Source organism: Notechis scutatus, chromosome 4, assembly GCF_049901735.1.
Source record: "Notechis scutatus isolate UNSWTSFEM ecotype Mainland chromosome 4, rNotScu1.2, whole genome shotgun sequence".
Lineage (NCBI taxonomy): Eukaryota > Metazoa > Chordata > Lepidosauria > Squamata > Elapidae > Notechis > Notechis scutatus.
This window is the reverse complement of record NC_142012.1, coordinates 105579263-105596031: the sequence shown is the minus strand read 5'-3', so window position 1 is coordinate 105596031 and position 16769 is coordinate 105579263.

Here is a 16769-nt window from a genome sequence, read left to right as displayed (position 1 = left end):
CTTGAACCGTTATCTATACTTTTATGGACAGCGAGTTTGTATATTTCCTTTTCTAATTATTTTTGAAAGTTAGATATTAACTGCTTTCTTGTTATTAGAAACCTTTGGAATAACATATTTCACGGCACTAAATGAGTCTCCCTCAGTCATTATCCAAACAAGTTTTAAATAGAAATTTAAGAACTTAAAATAATCATTAATAAATGGCAAAGGGCTGGTTAAAACATTGATTTTGGAAAGTTACAAATGGACTAAAAGTCCAGATAGATTTTATATAAGATTTTGGAATTAAATAATCCTTCCTATGGAAAAATGCTGCTGTTTTTAATTTTTTTTACAAAAAATTATGGGATCAGATTTTGAAGATTGGACACTACAAGGAATTAAAGGAGAATAACATTTATATTTGATTTACTAATACAGAATGGAGCAAAATACAGTAACATTCAATGTATTGAAAATATTTGTGAACAAAGGACTCAGAAGTTAATTTTAAGTTTGTCTGCCATTATAAATTGACTGTCTTTAAAAATGTTAGGGAAGAGGAACAAAATTTATTGACAAAACTGAGATTCATCTAAAAGTGGATTTAAAAATAGCAGACAAAAAGAATGATGTAGGGGGAATGTTATACTAGATATGCAAATAAAACTAACTTATCCTTAATAATTAAAATTAAAATAATTAAAATAATTCTATTCTATTCTATTCTAAAACAGACATACAAATAACAAACCTAAAGAATGGTTAGGATAAAGTTACTATGTTAGGTTTACAAAAGAGACTTGTTAAAGCTTCAAATAATTTTATGGGGACAAAGGAAAAATGAAAAGAAATAAAGCTCCAGGACATTATTTGAAGGGATTAGAGATCAAGATTACCAAAAGTAGAAAAACAGGTTTTTAAGATGGTTTATTTGTTCAATGTTAAAATAAATATGTTGTTATCTCTGGTAACCCTTCATGGACTTTTGCTGATCGGGACTGAGTTTTGCTGGTTTTCGGATTTGTTGATAGAAAAGAGAGAAATAATTTGTTGTAGTTTAATTTATAAAATTGTTTATATTTGTGATGAAGGAGCAAATCACTTCTTTATACATTTCTTTACTATATTTTTTCTATTTTTATTCCTTTTTATTATTTTCTCCGCTTTCTATTTTCTTTTCATCCTTTTATTTTTCCTAGTTGGTATTAGTTTTATCTTTTTATTTGTAATGTTTAATACAATTGTTATCAAAATGGAATTATGGGAAAGGTAGCCTAAAATATTTGGAGGAAACTGGATTGGGGAAAGCTGTTACAGGTACAAAACAAGTAGTATACGGTCTCCTAATGCACAGCTTTCAAATGCAATAACCAAGGTACTAGGGCAAAAAAATTGGAAATAGGCAATCCAAACATCAGAATTCCATTACAATTGCTGTTCCTGTCCTTTTCCTCTTTGAGAAACAATGCTCCAATAATACCAGAGGGATTTTCTGCTCAAAAGATTGCATTGTTATAACTACATTTCAGAATTAAAAAGAGTGCATCGTAGAAGCCAGAAGATCTTTCTGCTAAGCTGTGCCAACAATGTTTTACTCCAGTGTCACAGTACAACAGAAAGAATGGCAGTCCAGATACTTCGTTGTCTCTCTAAAGCCCCAGTGTGAATACCAGGAATCCTAGCAGGGATTTTCTAGTGTCTTGACGACTTTCTTCATAAATGATTGGGGGTATTTCCACTGTGGAGTTATACAGTATAGTGCTATAACAGTAACAAATAACTACCCCAAAGTATGGATGGGGGAAAAATGAATGAAACAAAAATTAATGGACCAATAGATAATTGGAGTGAATAAATACTGGTTGACTGATAGTAAGATAGGTAAACAATATATATGCTACCTGTGATTCATTCATTTTCCTAGTTTTTATGCTGCAAGAACAAACCAGTTCCTTATTTAAGGAATATTTTATGTTAAATTCATCTCCAAATATGAAATAACAGGGTGTTCTACCTGTCCTAGAACACTAAGTTATATACTCTGCAATGTTGCTTTGTTCTTCCAAATTCTCTCTGAAAGAATATGGTGCCATAACATTATGTCCTTGCTTTCTTAAAATCACCTACTAAGAATGTATTTGTCACTATCTACTTTTAGGATTGATTTGAACTTTCTCGTCTAACCTACAACTTTGGGCATTCACTGGTAAGTTCCCATACAGATACTAACTGGGTACTATCAAGTTTCTAAACCCAGACAAGTTTAGTTACATTCAGCCACAACCTCACAAGAGTCCCACAGTTGCACCCTCCAGGTTCCCTGCAAGACTGTGTGAAATAGCACCACAATCAGTTGTGGTTTCATTTTCAGATTTCAAATTTTCATTAGGTCTGGATGATTTTCTGAGTAAGCTTTTCTAAAACCTGCATATAAAATCTATCTATTTAGCAATGTTTCCTTTCAGGTGCTCTTGTTTACTGCAGTGGCTTGTTTAAATAATGTGGGTCTTCTCAGAAGTGTTTTGCAAAGGCTTTTTTTCCCCCTCTGGATGCCTGTAAATGCGGGGTGGAGAAGCCAAGCAGCTGTGAGCCAGAGTCCTTATTGTATCTCCCTGTAGACCCAGCACTGTGTTCCTCTTGGTTGGCTGCTCATGACTGAGTTGGCTACAGTTCTCCTGGAGTCCCAAGGGTAAGCTTCATGAGGAAATAAATCCTCCTTTTTTTTTTAACTGTTTCACTTTTCTCTCCCTACCAGGTAAGTGACAGACTGCACATGCTGTGCATCCTCATGCACTTGTTAGGGCTCATTGAAAAACTACTCCTGCACAAAGGCAGTGAGAGGTGACCACCTCAGTAGACAGGCTAGCAGGCATTGTGAATATAAGTGTTAGTGACGCCAATGAAGATCTCTGGGGTCATTTAAGTATAAGTGAATGATCAAAAGGGGAAACTGTGCACTTTTGCACTGAAATATGTTGCAATGCATTACTAAGTTCAAACTAGCCCTGATAAAATTTGCTTGCTTTTGCAGGGCTTATAAAATAGGAACCAGCTTCTGAGATCTGCAAGGGGCACCACACACGACCCAAAAGGTACCATACGAGGGTAAATTATGCATTGTAAAGATCGCTTGGAGGTGGGAGATACTTCCAATGCAATCTACAGGATCCCCTGCATGGATTGCCCCTGTGACAATGTAGGACAGACAGGGAGGAAGCTAACCACCAGATCGCAAGAACACAAGCGAGTGGTCAGATGAGGAGACTCAAACTCACACTGCAATGAACAAGGACATACATTCAATTTTGAAGCTACTAAGATTGTTGGATGAGCAAGCACAAAAACAGCCAGGGAAGTGATTGAAGCCTGGGAAACAGGCCCTTCAACAGTCAACAGGAGTACCTCCAGCTTATCAGGTACTTAGGAGGCAAGCACTTGGCAGCACAAGCAAGCAACAACTTAATAGCTAGCCATCAACACCTCAATCAACATCTAAAAAGCTACATACAATAGGCACCATATAAATATCACACAGAATAGCCCAAAGCACACTCTCTGCTAGAGAGTAGTTCCTTGAAAATGGGCTCCAGCATAAGTCCGAAAGCTCAGAAGATAAAACCTCTGGTCCTGGTGACTGATCCAAATTGGATCCTACAACATTATCCTGGGACATGTATATTCACCTTTACTGGTAATAAGAGCTAAACTAGACCATAGGGCCCTGGTGCAGAACACTTCACCTTGAAGTTGTGTCTAGTTCTAATGTTTATATGTTTATAAATAATCCATAAAGACATGGAGCTGACAGAGGTTTCAGATTACATTCCTGTGATCAAGAGATGATTCTCTGGTTTCCAATGATAGATTCCTTTGATAGAAATATGGGACTTATGCAGGGGTGGCAAAAAATGGAGCATGGGGGGTGCACAGCACCCCACCCTCACCTCCCCCATGTTCCTTTTTGCTTCCTGGGCCTCGGGGAAACCTTCTGGGTGAAGCAGTAAGACAGCGAGGGGGATCCCAGCACAGCTGATCATCAGAACAGCTGATCATCAGGAGGGGGAAAAAAGAAATACCTTAAGTGACTGGGCAGAGAGAACACAGATATCGGGCATGTACGTGATGTTGCGCATGCATGGTAAGGACTGACTGGGTGGGACGGGCAGAGAGGGGAAGGACCAGCCAGGGGCACGATTTGCTGTTTCTCCGAACTGCACAGAATCGTAACAACCAGTTTTGTAGAACTGGTCCGAACTGGTAGAATCCCACCCCTGGACTTGTGTGCCACTTTGATGTGTAAAGATTCACCTTGGAAATAAGAGAGCATCTCACAGGCTAGAAGTAGTTCAGAGGAAAGTTATCAGGAAACACTAAAATAAAATTAGCTAAATGACAGTTACAGATGATTTTTAAAAGCTTGGAATAATTAACTCTAGGAGAAATTGACATTTCATAAGATAGGTCAAAACAAGGGACAATCAGAGAATGTAGAATACAGATTAGAAGAAAGTATTGCCTTCTCCACTCAGTGGTTCAGAAAGATATTCTCTGTAAAGGATAAAAATGAGAACAATTTCAAGATTGGAATTGAATGTAATCCAACATTTTATTTTAATCAAAGTTTTCATATTTCTAAATATACATTTCAGCTCAGCAGATATGTCCATCTTTCCTAGACCTGTCATCTCTCTGACTTGGGTTTTACTGCTTCCAAAGCTTCACTCAGTATAATTCCTTCTTTGCCTTGAGTAAAAATTTGTCCAACTATTGAATCTCATCATTCCTGACTTCCCTTTTTTCTCTTCATTCCATGCCTAAATCTTGTCAAAAGAAAAGATTTTTATTTGAAATACACAATAATATGTTTTTAAAAGTTGCCTAAAATAGCTTTTTTTAACATAAAATAATTAAGATCACAAATCTGAAATACAGGCATTTAGACTTATTGAACTTTACAACCACATCCAAAGATTATAATTAAATATCATAAGAGCTTCCTTCATTCATAATGGTCTGTAGACATTCAACCTTTCCTTCATCTTGTAAAATAACACAAAGGAAAGAAATCTGGATTTAACGAAATCTAAATCAGTTTCTATGATCTGTAACCAGCTAACACTACAGGAAAAAAGACTATTTATTGACTTTTATATAGATGCTTTTTTAATTCGATGACATCATTTATTGGAAGTGTAATAGTACATCCAATGAGATTTCTACTGGGCACATTTTCAAAAAAATTCAAAATTCATCTCACAGATATTTGCACACAAAAACAAACAAACCAAAAACTGCAAGCAGATTTGAATCTTTAATTGCCTGCTATGAAACATAACCAGGAAGAATGCTGAGAGTTACTTCCTACTTCATTTCAAAGGTTTTCCCATCAGGTTTTGAAAGTCCACTCATCAGAATTTGTAATATACTTATTGTATCTGATGTTAGGAATCCATCCTTTGTAATACTTCCTGACATAAATGTAGCTTTTGATACATTCAATCACAAGATCTTTCTAAATCATTTTGAAAAATATGATGGTCTTTCAGCTCCTGTTATTCAACAGTTCAAATCTTATTATAACCATTGACAACAGTTTGTTAATATAGTTTATTTCCATTCCTCCTCTTATATTGTCATCCAGAGTCATCTGTTACAATATCATCTGGAATCCCACCGGGATTGGTTCTGAATTCCATGCTCTTCTTCTTTACCTACCTACTACTGTTAGAAGCTATAATATCTTAGCTCTTGTGATATGAGTTTTCTTATCATACTTTAGCTTCCATGAGGCAGTTTAATTTTCTATTTCTTGTACCCACATATAGAATCGATATTGTAATGCTTTATCATGGACTGAGCAATGTAGATTGAACTAAGCAATGTATGTATAGTAAAACTTGGCTATTACACCTTCTGCTTTTCTAAGCATCTTACAACCTGATGTTCCCTTTTAAAAGATAATGGCTTAAGTCATCCAAGATACTACTGAATTTCTGTGTGCTTAAAAAGTCACAAAACAAAGCTGCAATTGTTCATTTGATTGATTTATCAATATGTACGCCTGCCTTTCCTTCTGGAGCTTAAGGCAGCTTGACCAGTTCAGGTAGTTCTCAACATGACCACAACTGAGCCCCAAATTTATGTTGATAAATGAGACATTTGTTAAGTGAGTTTGGCCCCATTTTATGACCTTTGTTGCCACAGTTACTAAGTGAATCACTACAGTTGATAAGTTAATAGCCCAGTCATTAAAGCTTCCCCATTGATTTTGCTTGTCAGAAGATCGCAAAAGGTCCTCACATGACCTTGGGACACAGCAACAGTCATAAATATGAACCAGTTGCCAAGCATCTGAATTTTGATCACATGATCATGGAGATGCTGCAAAGGTCGTAACTGTGAAAAATGGTCATAAGTCACATTTTAAGTGCTGTTGTAACTTTGAATGGCCACTAAATGAACGGTTGTAAACTGAGGACTATGTGTAAATCAAACTTTTGGTCCACCTAAATTAGTATAGTCAACATGGAGTGGGAACCACTTTTTGGGAATCCGTTCATGGGTTGAAATATTTTGCATGAAAAACGTGTGCTTCTCTCAGCTATAGGATCTTATAATAAATGCAGTAATATTAATTACAATAAGTCTATCTTATAAAAACATACATTTAAACAAAGAAAGATGAACAAGTCATTCATGAAAGAAATTACCATGTTGTCTAAGAAAAAAGGTTAAGTTGAGCTATGCTAGACCATATCAAAGTCTATCTAACATATTGCTTCCATTAGATGATAACCAGATGCCTTTGAGAAGCCCCAGTGTCACAAAATAGTTAAAAAAAAACTGGTGTTACTTTCTAGCAATTAATTTTTTTTAGATTCCAGGAAATTAAAGTAACCCTGGTTTGAATGTTTCCATTAATTTAATAAATTCCATTAATTAATCTATATTTAGCAGAGTAAAGACTATGAGAAAAAAAGAAGAAATAGTTGGATTTTCGGGCTGCAATAGTAAATATGCATTTTTAAAACATTTTCTTTTCAGGGAAAGGAAAAGAAAAAGGATTGAAGTACTGCAGCAGAAAGTAGCAGGCAAAAGTAGAGAGCCTAAAGCAGAAACAGAGAGGGGAACAAAGAGGTATTTTTTTATTTCTTTTTCCCCCCCTTTCTATCCCTATTCTCCACTCCCCTGATACTGAGTAGGAAAAAATACTTTTGGAGCAGTAGCTTGAGTAAGGCAGTGTATGGTATTACTTAATGCTACTGATGCTATTATATTCCACTCATTTGTCAAATATCCTGTAAATGTATAGCCAAGAAGATCAGCAAGCAAATGTCATAATTTAACTATTTGATGTTTGAAGAAACATTATGAATATCCTACATTCATTTGGTATTGGATTCCTAGAGGTGTCCAGCAAGGGAAAGGAGAGAGATGTTTTTGAGCCTCTTTGTTCTCACAGAAGCAAATATCGATAGTTCAGGGTTGAAGGATGGAGTTCTTGGCGCTCTCTGAACTCGCTTGTTTGCTTGAAGACTTTTCATTAACCAACATACGTAACATCAGCACTGCATCAATCTTTTGTTCTTTATCAACATTTTACGAATCTGGCTTGATTCCTCATTTCTGACTGTTCGTGTCTTGTGAAAGTCTTGTTCCTCTCAGTGGGCTGAATCTGGTGTCTGCTAAATGACTTGAGATGAATTTTAAATCCATACATTTCCTATCAGAAGGGAATTTGACCATGTGGCTGATAATTCTGGAAAGGGCAATCTAATTATTTGGAATCATTACATATTTGAGGATTTGTTGTTGTTGTTCAGTCACTAAGTCATGTCTGACTCTTCACAATCCCATGGACCATGGCAACTCAGCCACCTGCTTCCCGGTCCTCCACTGTCTCCCTGAGACTGCAAAAACTCATGCCCACATTGGCAATGACACTTTCTAACTATGTCATCTTCTGCCACCCCTTTCTCCTTTTGCCTTCTTTCTTTTCCAACATCAGGGTCTTTTCCAATGAGTCCTCTCTTCTCATTTGGTGGCCAAAGTATTTGAGTTACATTGGAGGATACTACAATGCAATAAAAATTTGATACTGCAGAGCTGTATTTCGATATTAGATTTTCTTTTGCCTATTGAAATCAAAGTTAGTTTACTGTTCTGGATGGTTCACTGTTTCCATTAATTTAAGGTGGGACACCAGCTTTTCTCTTTAGTGCATGTTAGGGTAATCTCCTAAGAAACTTCTATAATGCCTCAGGCCAGTCTTTCCCAATGCGACAGCTTCTAGATATATTGGATTATGACACCCACCATGGTTGTGCAAACTAGAGACACTAAGTTCAGGAGAGGTGCTATCCTAGGGCTATGAAAAGGCGATCAAGTGCAATTTATATTTATTTCTATTTATATATATTTCCCCATATAGGTAGAGTATCTTATTAGCCACCCAGAGTACTTAGTGAGCAGATGGCCATAGAAATTTAATAAAGAAATAAAGAAATGTTTGAATATTCTCAAATAACTTGTATATGGAAAAGATTGATAGCTCTCAGTCCAGCCTCTTTGCTGAATCCTGTAAAAGAAGTGACATATAGATCTATTACAAAATGAAACCATAGCTCCCATTCAAAACAAAACAAGGTATACAGATAGTGAAATTCAGTGTGTCAGAAACTAGTTTCCCATACTGGGAAGGTAAAGAGGCAACTGCCATTTAGAACTGTTGTAGGGACATAAGGTGACTTTCTATGACATATGAAGGTGGGAGATTTGATTCCAAGATGACAGTGACTATCAAATCTTTGAGATGGTTTCAGCTCTGAAGTTATAATAAAGTTTCATTTCTGCACATTATGTTGAGTTTTTTGGAAGTTCAAGCCTGCAATGAGAAGGCTAACACACTGACAGGTATCATTTCAGGAGGCCTGAAGAAAAGAAAGCCTTAGGCCTGGTTCGTGATTTTAGGAAGTCCTAATGTAAGTGGTTTCTGAAGACTCTTCTACATCAGTAAAGTTTTGATTATGGGATCTTCCAGCAACCGTGGAGACAGTTTAAATTAAGAATATGATGGAAAATGTAGTCGTCTGCTTACCCTTCGAGACACCTAATAACACCACAGTTTTCAGTCTAAGTCAGGTAACAGTTTTACAGACTCTCTAGTCAAAATATCTTCTGGTGTACAATCTTCAGTTATACCCTGGTTTTAAGAAAATGGCATTTTTTGACATGGTTAGTTTTCTATGATTTGGCTGTATTCCCTTCCAATTTTTCAGTACTGAAATGGCAACTTTTATGTCAAGTTACTTAATTATTGCAAGTAAAGAAATAGCACAAAAAAGCTTCATTTTTTTTCTAAAATATGGCATGTGGACTATATAGTAACATTCTTTGAAGCATTACCTCTATGACATTTGCTTTTTTTCTGTCTGAGATGCTTCATGGCTCATGGGCTTTGACAAGTCCTTGAAAGTAAAGTAATCTTTCTTAGAAGAAACTCTTGATATAGTTGCTCACATCTATTGATCTATTGGACTGCAGGAAATGTATGCTTAATATTCATAATTAATTAATTTCATTTTTTTTATAAAGGGCAATGAACTAGCTTAAAGAATGTTAGCCCAAATTTGGAACTGTGCCAGAGATTTTTAAACCTCGCACATCTCATTGAAACAGGTAATGAATCAAGCAGGAAAATAATGGTTACAAAAATCATAGGTCACTGTCTTTTCCAACTGAATTCTCCAGGTCCACAGCAGAAATGACCCTAATGGGCTTTACTAGTTTGTTCAATAAGGGCCTACTCAAACTCCATCTGTGAACATTTGGTCAATCGTTTTATGGAAAAAAGGATATTTCTCCAAGTTCATATTAATTTTATGTACATCTGTCTGCTAGCCTAATCCCTACCCACATATCATTTCAATTAAAACTAAAAGAACATATCAAAACTTAAGTTCTGGTTTTCTCTCTCTCTCTCTCTCTCTTTCTCCCTCCCTCCCTCTCTCCTCCCTCCCTTCCACCCTCCCTCTCTCTCTCTCACTCCCCTGTGTGTGTGTATGTGTGTGTAAGGGTGTGTGTGTGTTTTAATTGCCATATTGAAGAGAAAATAAAACAAGATTTTTCACTACAAAAATAGATTTGGGTTATTATTTATTTCAAGTGGAAAATACTCTGCCTGATATAATGAGCACAACTATCAGTTCCTGGTTGTATACAAAATGATCATCTTTGCTTTTATAAATAGTTTTTCAGGAATAAATATTCAGGAGAATTGTAGAAAAATGATGAAATGTAAGAGGAGGCAATTATATTTAACTTATTTCATGTAGAAGAAGACAGAGTTATACTGTACTTAACTTATTTCATGTATGCTGGAAGATCAATAAGTAATAGACATTTTTTAATGCTTTTCTCATGTAATCCCAGACTAAATGCAATCAGCTTCTTTATTTTAAATAATTATGATGGTTTTCAAACAGCAACATGCCCCAAATTTACATTTTAATCACAGCCTATTAATAAGAAAGGGAAATAAGACAATGATGACAATTGCAAATGTCAACCGGTTTAATCATCCTTAACATTAAAAGACTGCTATAACTTTAAGAATCAGCTTAGCTGACTTTGAAGCTTAAGTTTTTATTTTTCTGCTTTATTGCATGCTTCAAAACTACTTGGACAAATACAAAACAAGAATTACAGTGCACCATAAGTTATTTTAATATCTTGTAGCGGTGTGTATATCCAGTGTAATCCCAAGGCTATTATTAAGGTTCCATGTTTGTGTGAAAATGTCAAGATGTTTCGAGTGACTACCCACTTTAAATTATCTATAACTGTTACTTTATGGCTAATAGGTACTAAAATTACTTTAAAACAGAAATATAAAGTTATATTTTTATCCTTTTTGACACACAATAAAGCTTGTTTATGAGATATATTTTCTCAAGTATTAGTATAATGTTTATAAAAGTACTTGATAGTCAACTGTGAAACGGCACTATCAAAACAGTTATTTGGATGATAATGGTTGAAAAGTATTAAAATAATAGTTATGTAAAAGAAGCCTTTTTTTAAAAAAAAAGTCTTGCTCTCCAATTACTTTTTAAGAAATCTCAAGTTTTATTATACATCCTGTTCTTAAATCTTTTAATTTAGAAGTGACATGAATTTAGAGTTAGTTAAATTAAATTTATATTAGATTAATATTGAAAAGCTATTGTTTTACAGAAGAAAAAATGTCTAACTTATAAGAATGTCAAAATATGATGTTAATACTGCTGTTATACATTCCGCGTTTTCTAGAAAAGACAGTTTAGGAAATGAAGATAATATAGATGCAAAAAGAACATTTCATTATTTCCTGTGAAGCCATTTATCAAAGGCTAAAATGAGAAATACTTAACATGCAGATGCAGAATGTTTTACTATGCCAGGTACTGAGTAAATTGCATTGACACAGAGCATGTTGACAAAGAGAGCAATCTAATTGTCTGAAAATTGAAAAGAATATAATCAATTTTACCAACATATATAGAAAGTGACTTAGTGCGTGCTCTTACAAAACAGTATTTGTGTGTCACGATGAAATTTTTTTCACAATAGCATTAATGAGAATTGTATTCCTATTAACAGTTTGGAAGGAAAGACTTTTGATTTTAATACATAATATTTTATCACCTACCTACCTACCTACCTCCTTTGCTCGCTTCCTTCCAGCTTAGCTGAAATAATCTTTCCTTTCTTCTTTCCTTCCTTCCTTCTATTCTTCCTTCCTTCCTTCCTTCTCCATTAGCTTGCATGAATATATATTTGAGTATACTACTTTTTTTGTTATCTTTGAATGCTAAATTCAGCTATTAGGTATGCTCTTGGTATTTTATTTACAGGTTTGATTAGTATATTATATTTAAAGTTTTCCTTATATCTTTCCTTTGTGCTCAGAATTCTGCACAATGGACTATTCCCCATTTTATTCACAAAAACCTGACAAGCAAATCAAGATTTCTCTGTGTCTACTTTGTACATTGTTCATACAGAATTTGAGGTTAAGAAACAGATCAATTCATCCATCCAAATTGAGATCTTACTGTATGGTTATCTTTTTTATAATACTTAGATAGAATAACTCTCCACAAAATTTGTAAATTTTAGAAGGAAGCATATACAATTCCACTTTTTCTCTGACTGTATAAGTAAAGATTCCATTCAGTTGTAGATTTTTTTTGGTTTGGTTTGGTTTGGTTTGGTTATGGGTATGGTCTACCCAAAATTGTAACTACTGTATAATTCTAAATGGAATAAAAAAATCTGCATTAAAAAAATTAAAGGCATGATAAAAGCAATCTGATAGATATCTCCATCTCTCTCAAATGCAAATCTATTTCTTGACCTGGATAGTAGCATAAGAAGCAATTTCTGAGTAAAAAAAACATGTTTGAGTCCCAGAATGCATGGACAAGAATTTCTATTCTTTTCTATTTTTATAGAAGTTACCCAAATTCACAAACTCATCATCTTGAAAAAAAAATGAAGTAGGAAAAAGTGAAACTGACAGATTCATTGATCCAGGCAGTGGTGAGCTTGACAAAGCTTAAGTCTGAATTCCTGTCTATTTAACCATGTTTGTGGTATTGAATTAAGGTTGTCACATCTTTTTTGTCAAAGGCTTCTCATCTTTAACAGTGACGTGTCGGGCAAGTGCAACATGATCCCCTCTGTACTGGGAATAGCTGCATCTAATGAATTTGGTTGGAACAGATGGTTAAGGATTTTGTTCATTTAACTTCTTTCATACAAATTTAGCAAATTTGCAAACTTCTGCATAAACAGAGCATAGTGCTTGAAATTTGAAATGTTAGAATTTGGGGGGGCTGGGGAACAGATTTATCCATACCTACAGTATGTTTGACTAGCAGATGATTAGAAGGCAAACTGGAGTCACATAGAAGGTGGTCAGAAGTTTTTGGTGAAATAAATTGATAAGCATCCTAGGAAAGTAAGCTTTGTAAATCCAAGAAATAAAAGTCAAAATTGAGTGGAAAATAATTTCCACCTTTAAATTATTTGGTAGCTTAGTCATAGACCAGTATACAAGTGGTCTAAATCAGTGGTCATCAGGGGCCGGGGACCACTGGTGGTCTGTGAGAAAATTTTGGTGGTCCGTACAGAAATGTCCCCATCCCATATCACTCCCCCCAAAGCAATTAATCCAGGCTGCAGAAGAAAACAAGGTTGTGCTGCCCACATGGCCCCCTAACTACTGGTTCCCACCCTTCAGCCAAGTGCAAACCTTACCTTGAGTAGAGCCACACAAGCTGGAACTGGAAGGTAAGACCAACGGTAGGGAAGGGAAATCCTTCCTGGGGCAGCTTGCTGATGTTGGTGGGAAAGTTGGTCCCATATTCCAGAGCTACAGTAGTCACAAGACTGGCCCTATGGTCATCCTAGAGCAGCTCCTCCAGTCCATGGCAGGCCAGTGCACCTGGATGGAGGAGCACCTGCTCCAGGATAACCAAAGGGTCAGTCCTGTGACTACTGCAGCTGTGGAATATGGGACCAACTTTCCCACCAACATCAGCAAGGCATGTCAGTCAAAATTCATATTAGTGGTCCACGGGATTTAAAATTATGAGTTTGGTGGTCCCTGAGGTCCAAAAGGTTGGCGAACCCTGGTCTAAATTTCCTTGAATCACATTTGTTGGAAATGACTTACTTATGAGCATACAAAAAAATATCAATGGCCCAGAGTTACAGCCATACTGCATGTATTAAATGAGTGTGTTTAAAAACCAAAAGTGATTGGAATTTTAGTTCCATGTTTTTCAAATTAGGTGATGTCACTACTCACAATCCTCAGGCTATCCACCACTGGCTGATTGGACATGATATCTGCTGAGAAATTTTTAAGCCTGAAGTCTGCTCCATGGGAAAGCTTTAGATTCTGCCAGAAATAAAAAGAACATTCGTGGCAGAAAAGCTTCTATAAAAAGCAGCTTTCCTGTTATCATCAGTCCTATTTAGCAATGCTGGTTGTAGAGAAGTCTAGGGATAGACTTTTAGTTGATATGGGACAAAGTCTAGGCTCAAGTTTCCTACGCAGCACTAGGCAAGAGCAGAGTGCTCTGCATACAGCCACTGTCCAAAGATTTATTTGGGGTTTTAAATGATCGTCCTGGATACCCATTTAAAATTAGGAGCCTTGTTATCCATCCAGAGAAAATTTGGAAAGATATTTATTCTCTCTCTCTCTCTCTCTCTCTCTCTCTCTCTCTCTCTCTCTCTACACACACACACACACACACACATCTATATATCTATATATCTATATATCTATATATCTATATATCTATATATCTATATCTATATCTATATCTATATCTATCTATCTATCTATCTATCTATCTATCTATCTATCTATCTATCTATCTATCTATCTATCTATCTATCTATCCTGTTTCTCCAACAATACGGCCTCCCCCAATAGGAAGTCCCAGCATGTTTTATAGGCATGAAATGAAATTAAGCCCTCCCCCAAATTAAGGCCTATATTAAAACATGCGAAATGGGGGAATGGTGGGGGGCTTGCGTTAGGAAGTACTTTTGTTGCACACCCGGATATGGTGCTGCCTGCGCTGACTCCGATACGAAGTGCCCCACCAACGCCGAGGTCAACATCCAAGCCGCCGCCACCTGCCCGAAGATGCAAGGGGCAGGAAATTAAGTCATCCTCAAAAGACGGCCTAGCCATTTTTTCGGGCTCAAAAAAAATAAGACCCGGCCTTATTATATGAGAAACACGGTATCTATCTATCTATCTATCTATATCTATCTCTCTCTCTCTCTCTCTCTCTCTCTCTCTCTCTCTATATATATATATATATATATATATATATATATATATATATATATATATATATATATATATATATGTATGGATCTTTGGTTATTCGGTTTTCTCCGCGTAAGATTCAAAGTATCTAGGCAACGTTTCGGGCGAGGTCCCACTCGCCATCTTCAGGCTGGTGCTTTCGGCTTAGTGCCAGTGCAAGCAGTGTGTGACCGGAGCTGCCATCTCTATATATACAAGTGGTGGGGATGGTGTGCTGGGCTGGTTGGCTGTGCTGCAGCCTCTTGATTGGTTGATGGAGTTGATGTTGGTATAATGGGCTGTGTAATGGCCTTTTGTTGTAGAGATATCCTGGATCTTGTGCTGTCATCTCCTGGGTCGTTAGCCTCTTGTGTTTTAACGGCTTGGGTAATGGGTTGTGTGATGGGCTTGTGAGTTCTTTTGTTGTGGTATCCTGGGTCTTGCGTTGTAATCTCCTGGGTCGTTTGTGTTTTGATCTCTTTTCGATTAGCCTCCTGTGTAGTAACAGCTTGGGTAATGGGTTGTGTGATGACCTTGTGAGATTTATTGCTGTGGTATCCTTGGTCTTGTGCTGTGATATCCTGGGTCATTTGCTGTGTTGTGACTTCTTGAGTTCTTGAGGTGTAATTTCTTGAGTTTTCTGATGTGATGTCCTGAGCGGGTGGCTGTGATGTAGCATTTTGGGTTTTTAATATGGCTTTGAGTTTGGGGTCTGGGTCTGTGTTCGTTTGGCTTCGAGTTCGTGGTCGTGCCACATCTTCATGGTGGGGGTCAGTTCGCTTCATGTATGGTTCAGAGGAGTTTGAAGTGGGTAGTGATGCAGCTGCAGTGCGGCTTCTGGTCTGTGGTCGTGTCTCATCTTCTGTGTGGGTGTGAGTCTGATTTTTACGTGGAAGTGTGGTGGTGGCATCTTGTGTGGCCCTCATGGGTGTGGGTCTGGTGTCATTTATCATGTTGGGTACTCATCTGTTCATGAGGGCGGGTTTCCAAATGGCTGGTAAGCGGGAGGTGTCATCTCTTTTATTCATGCTGTGTGGGCGTTTTTCTATCTCTATGGCTTCTCTGATTATTCTGCTGCTGTGGTGTTCAGTTTTGGCGATAGTTCTGGTATTTTTAAAGTCAATCTCATGTCCTGTGGCTTTGAGGTGTTGGACCAGGGAAGAGGTTGGTTCTTCTTTTTGATTGAGTTCTTATGTTCTTCAACAGCGTGCACTTATTCTTCTGTTAGTTTGTCCAATGTATGTGGTGAGGCAGGCAGTGCAGGGGATTTCATATACTCCTTGGTTTTCTAACTCGATTTTGTCTTTAGGGTTTCTTAGGATGGTGGATATTTTTCTGTTTGTGCAGAATGCTGTTTTAATGTTGTGTTTTTGGAGGATCTTGCTGATTTTGTCTGTAGTGCCTTTTATATATGGGAGGAGGGCTTTGCCGTTCTCTTGTTCTCTGTCTTGGATTTTGGTTGGGGTTTCTTTTTGGATTAGGTGGGTGATCTTCTTTCTTTGAAATCCATTGGCTGTTAGTACGTTGGTGAGAGGTGCAATATTTGTTTTCTGAGGCTAACGACCCAGGAGATGACAGCACAAGATCCAGGATATCTCTACAACAAAAGGCCATTACACAGCCCATTATACCAACATCAACTCCATCAACCAATCAAGAGGCTGCAGCACAGCCAACCAGCCCAGCACACCATCCCCCACCACTTGTATATATAGAGAGATGGCAGCTCCGGTCACACACTGCTTGCACTGGCACTAAGCCGAAAGCACCAGCCTGAAGATGGCGAGTGGGACCTCGCCGAAACGTTGCCTCAGATACTTTGAATCTTACGCGGGAGAAAACCCGAATAACCAAAGATCCACATACAAATACCCGCGAGAACCTCAGAAAACAAATATTGCACCTCTAC